At 41.1% G+C, this 5,736-nt stretch overlaps 1 long non-coding RNA gene across 1 annotated transcript; it reads left to right on the top strand.

The window, feature by feature from the left end:
- The first annotated feature begins 375 nt into the window (after nucleotides 1-375).
- Nucleotides 376-4,012, top strand: LOC142014002 (uncharacterized). Its single transcript, XR_012645853.1, has 4 exons — nucleotides 376-567; nucleotides 1,615-1,711; nucleotides 3,625-3,678; nucleotides 3,880-4,012. It is a non-coding gene; the product is annotated as an uncharacterized LOC142014002 (long non-coding RNA).
- Nucleotides 4,013-5,736: the final 1,724 nt, after the last annotated feature.

The following is a 5,736-nucleotide window of genomic DNA, read 5'->3' as shown; positions in this document are numbered from 1 at the left end:
GTGATGGAGATTTCAAAGCCTACTTTGGCAATTTATTCTGGTGTATAACCTTCTGGACACTGTCCTATCTAAACCTCCCTTACTACAATTTAAGCCAGCTGCTCCTTCTCTTACCTTCAGAAGCTGAGAATAATTTTTCCTCCGTCCTCCTTGTAACACCCTTTAGGTACTTAAAAACTGTTATGTTCTTGCTGTCATCTCTTTTCCCCAACTAAACAAAATACAATTCTTTCAATTATCCCTTATGGGTCATGTTTTCTAGCCCTTTAATCATTTTGTTGTTTGGACCTTCTCTAGCTGTGCGCAGTACCAGACACAATACTCTCAGTTGAGGCTTATTTGGTGCAGAGTAAAACAGAATTACTTCTCTTGTCTTGCTTATGACACTATAGGTTTAACCTCTCTTATTCAGCACGCTTGGGACCTGACCAGGGCCATATGCAAGAATTTGCCAGACCACAGGAGGACAATATTACCCTGCAGCATTACCAACACTTCCTCTGCTTACGTGGCTCTTAGAAGACTTTGGCTGTGTCTACACTACCTCTCTACTTCGAAGGCAGGATGGTAAGTAGGGTGTTGGGAGTTTATTAATGAAGTGCCGCGGTGCATATGCAGCACTTCATTAAGCAAATTCCACCCCCACCCTCACCACCGCGGCAACTCTGAAGTGTTAAACTTTGAAGTGCCAGCTTGCATGTAGCAGCAGCTAACCTGATGGTACTTCAAAGTGCCTGGGGAACTTCGAAGTCCCTTTACTCCTCAAAATTTTGCGGAGTAAAGGGACTTCGAAGTACCCCAGACACTTTGGAGTACCGGCAGGTGAGCCGCGGCTGCAGGTGAGCCGCGGCTACATGCAAGCGGGCACTTCAAAGTTAAACACTTTGGAGTTGCCATGGGGGCGCAGAATTTGCTTCATGAAGTGCTGCATTAGCCTAGGGAACTATGTTACTCTAATTATGGTGTTTGCCGAACGAGAGAGTTCCAGATTAGAGAAGTTGAACCTGTACTGTGATGCATCCTTTGTTGCCCATTTCCATTTGTATCTGTATTTACTTGTCTGACCACTTTGAGAGCAGAGGACAATGAAAAATAATTTTACATATAAAGTAAACAAAGCCCTCAAGCTAGCAATGCAGGAGTGGGGGCATGAAGGGAGAATGATATGCTGATATGAATATTCAGCGTCTCATTTGTATAATGACTTTAAACTCATGATGTGGGGAGTATAGTCTGCATACCCGGGAAGCCCTCTGGCTTTCAAAACAGATTATGAATGTTGGTATAATATGGCAGAGGGTGGGGACAAAGAGACATTCATGCTCCTCTCCATCTCCTAAGATGGAACAAAGAAACCAGCACTTGGATTCTGTGAGGGCTGGATCCTGTCTGCAATGATCTGTCATGCTGGAGATTGCTACCAATTTGATGAGCATAAGAGGCTGTGTTAGGCAAAATGTATATTTTGTTCAAATTCAATTTTAGACACGAAAAGCATATTGTGTTCTGCCTGTTACCCTTCCATGTCTCTTTCACTCAAAAGCACTTAAATCTTTGTTTTGTTAATAAATGTGTTCTTAATAATAATTAAGAATAATCTTTGTTTTACTACAGAGCTCCACAGTGCTGTGTATTAAGGTGGAGAATCCCGGCTGAGTGAACAAGTCATGTGTACTGGCTCTTTGAAGACAGCAAATGTGGTGCTACCTCTGTGAGTACCCAGTAAGAGTGACTGAACACGGAAAGGGAGACCATTTTGAGGAGACTTGGGAGCAAAAGAACTGTTGCAGTTACCCTGCCGGGAAGAAGTGGGCTGATGAAAAATAGGTGAGGCCATTTGTGTTGGGAGCAGGCTGGTGGTGTCAGGGCGCTGAGCCTAAGCTGCACAGCACAGTGGCAGCCAGTGTGACAGGGAAGTGACAAGATGACAGCCAGTGACACAACCCCTTACTGGTCTGGGTGATTCCCCCCAGGTGTGCCAGCCCCAGAGAGGAAATCAGAACTGAAAGTGGAATGCAAGAAGTTTTTCTTTTAGCTCCAGGCTTAGTCCACTAAACAAAGTTGGCCTCTCACAAGCCATGTTAACTCACTGAATATCCCATGATCTTGAGAAAAAGTCATGCACACTTTCCTAGCAATAAGTCTATGTCCAAGGCTATTTCAGAGGAAATGACGAGAGACCATCTTCTGTTGGTATGGAAGCTGGGAACATCCCAGACATTTTCACACCTTAATCTTATAGGCTACATCTATGCTGCCTCTCCCTTTCGAAAGTGGCATGTAAATGCAGCAGATCAAAAATGCTAATGAGGTGCTGATATGAATAATCAGTGCCTCATTTGTATAATGGTGACCAGTTGCTGCATTAGAAGTGCTGCTTTTGAGATGCAAAATAGCTGTGTAGGCGGGGTTCCTTCAACAGGCAGCTCTGCTTTCAAAAGCACTCTTCTTCCTAATTTTTTTTTTCAGGAAAAAGGGTGCTTTCAAAACCAGGGCTTTCTTTTGAAGGAACCCCATCTACACAGGTATTTTGCATTTTGAGAACAGAACTTTCGATGTGGCAAATGGCCGCCATTATGCAAATAAGGCATTGAATCTTCATATCAGCACCTCATTAGCATTTTTGAACCACTGCTTTTACATTCCCCTTCTGAAAGGGAGGAGCAGTGTAGACGTGGCCATAGCATTTTAACAGGAATTTCAAGAGAACATAGTCTTAGATGGTTTCCTTTGTCGCAGTGAGCTTGATATAATTAATGTTTAGTGCTTAGAGTCATTTATACAATTCACTGCCACAGAATTGAAAACTGAGAAGTCTGTGTTGAAATTGATTAGTGTTTTATTCAATATGTGTGCTAAAACCCAAGGAGCAGAAAAAGCTTATTTTGTAGACTTTGTGGGCCTCAAAGGCAGGCTGCTTTTACTCAGAGCTGAACGGCATTTTAAGATGCTCTTTACAAATTCATTTTAGTTATTGAAATCCAGCTTTCTGCATAGCATCATTAACATTGGCACTAGAAACTGTAATGAAGGTGTGGCGAGGGGGAGGAAATGCCATTTGTGCTCATGGTAAATGGTTATTCCTGATGAGCGATGCGTGAGATCCACTGGCCTGATCTCACTCCTTGCAATGACTTAGTGTTAATCAGCAAGCCCAGCGAGGAGCAAGACACTGCTGATTTACAGGGCTCACTTTCAGAAGCAAATGTTCAGAAATTACCAGTTTCTGCAAATGGAGATGTTCACGTTGTAGTAAATATTACACATTTGCAAAGCTGAATCTCGTGGTAGAATGGAATCTTCTTCCATCCTGAGGCAGACACCGCAGACTACTACAAATGGGCTGACTCTGTACTGGAGGAAACATGGGAAGGTCTGCCTCTTGCATACCATGCTTACACGGTATGAAACAAGTGACGGAAATGTAACGTGTCACACATTTAAAGAATTTCCACAGTTATCCCAGAAGGGTGAGAGCTGATGTATGGTGAGTGAGGGCCTAATGCTCCTCTGACCTCAGTGGACTTTGAATCAGGACCCTATAAACTGGCTCTTTTCCTCTGAAATGGATCACACTGTCACTCTTTAGATACATTTAACTGACTGGGCTCTTTCTGCCAGCAGGGTTGGTGATCTTTGCAAAGCTGACACACTGAATGCTGACAGTGAGGCTGAGAGGTCTGTACTTCTCTACGCAGAGGATTTGATTATTGTTTGTCTGAAGGATAATGTTTGAAAGACTCAGGGATTAGACTATTGGGCAGAAGGAGGGTGATGTCAGAAAGATGGAGCTGTATCTGTGGAAACAAGAATAAATAAAAAAGATATTGTGCTGTAGCAGGAGGTATGTGAACCACTTCTCCTCATCCTCATTTACAGAATATCTTTAAAGCCAAAAAGCATCATTACACTAATGTCACCTGAGCACAGCGGTGCCTGACAACCTGCTGAAAGCATCCTCCTGTTGTTTGCTCAGAACATAAACTACAGCTTGAGAGCAGTCCTCACCTCCTGAAAAGACAGTGGTATGTTCCTTAGATTGTGTGCCCCAACTGAATCAGTGGCTGTGCATTTAATTCTGGTCCCACCTTGCACGGCTGTAGGTCTCATTCAGCATCCTTGCAGTCGCTTGGTTTTCAAAGACTGGTGCCTTTTTTGTAAAACAGCCTTTTTGTCTGTCCTGCTCATTAATTCTTATAGACAATCAGTGGCTGTGTGATAAGAAGCAAGTGATAATAGAAGCGCCGTAGCTAACACCTAGAGAATGGATGGTGCTGGCAGCAACAGGACAATGTCGTACAGTCGGTGGAGTTATGACAGGTATTCTAAGTCTTAATTATTTTACTTTATGTCTTTTTGGTATGATAAACAAAGCAAAGCAATTAGAAACTGATTTGGAGATCACCTATTGCCCTTAAAATTTGAATGATACTTCAGGAATATAGGTCTTTTAAAGATATAACCAGGGCTCTTAGACTAGATGCTTGTTGAAAATTAGAATGTTTCCCTCAGAAAGTGGGTTTATTTTAGCAGGGTAGCACAAGATAATTATTTAATTATTTGATATGAGGAGAATTGTTAGCTAGTTCCATACAGATATTTCCTGTATTTGTTCAGAAAACACTTTGTTTAGTTTTAAATACCGTGACAAGTGAGACAATTGTTCATACAGACCTATGAAAAAAAGCATTTGCTTGTAGGTTTCCATTCAGAGTTGGTACCTGGAAATGAAATAAGTAAAAATTATAGTGCCTAAGATGTGCAGATTGTCAGGATTTCTGGTGTCTAGGCTGTGGTGGAACAGTAATGCTTTCAGACAAGAAATCTGAAAAATTCTGTGTAACAAATGTGCAACATAGAGCTGTAAAACATCATGTATTATGGGCCCCACTGAGGCAGTTAGAAATGTTCAGACTGTGTTTTGTGTTCAGATGCAGCTATCTACATTTTTGTCTTCCTCAACCACCGAATGGATAATGGTAATATTTTGTCCCATGAATTTGCTTTCTATGTGTGTACAAGGTAATTTGCACAAAGAGAACTGAGCACAATTCATGACTGTGACTTGCTAGTCTTTTTAGGCTTAGCTTGAAATAAAAAATAAATAAATAAATAAAAATAACCCCATGCGTATAAAACCAATGTTAAAGCTGTACATTGTATACTTTGGACTGGATGTATATGCTTATAGAACTGTTACTCCAGTGCTTTAGTGTGAGAGAAACAATCATAAGAGATAATCCTTGAAAGGTTTGTGAACTGAAAAACCAATGCATTGAATGCCACCCACATTGACTTATGTATATAAAGTTAAATGATTTATACCTATTTATGGAGTATGTACCTCTTTAACTTCATAATGGACATTTCTATATACATGACTAGATAAAGTATGAGTGTTATTTTGTAGATATATCACAATGTATTCCAGACTTTGTGGGGGTGAGGGGAATGCATGTATATGGGTATATTTATGCAAACACATATTCAAAAGGATGGGTTATACAACATGTTGTGTTTATATGCATGTAATCAAGAGCTCCCTCACCCCCAATAGAAATCAGACACTTGCTCGTCTCTTATGCCATGTCCTAAGTAACAGCATCACAGCACTGTGATATACTTGATTCTCTTGCGTCTGCCAAGTTTTGCAGCTGTTGTCATACCTTAATCTTATAGTGTATTAACAGGAATTTCAAGAGACATAGTCTTAGATATGTTTCCTTTGTGGCAGTG

Source organism: Carettochelys insculpta, chromosome 6 (assembly GCF_033958435.1).
Source record: "Carettochelys insculpta isolate YL-2023 chromosome 6, ASM3395843v1, whole genome shotgun sequence".
NCBI classification, from domain to species: Eukaryota; Metazoa; Chordata; order Testudines; family Carettochelyidae; genus Carettochelys; species Carettochelys insculpta.
Note: the sequence above shows the minus strand (reverse complement) of the source record. Positions and strands in the feature narration are given on the sequence as shown.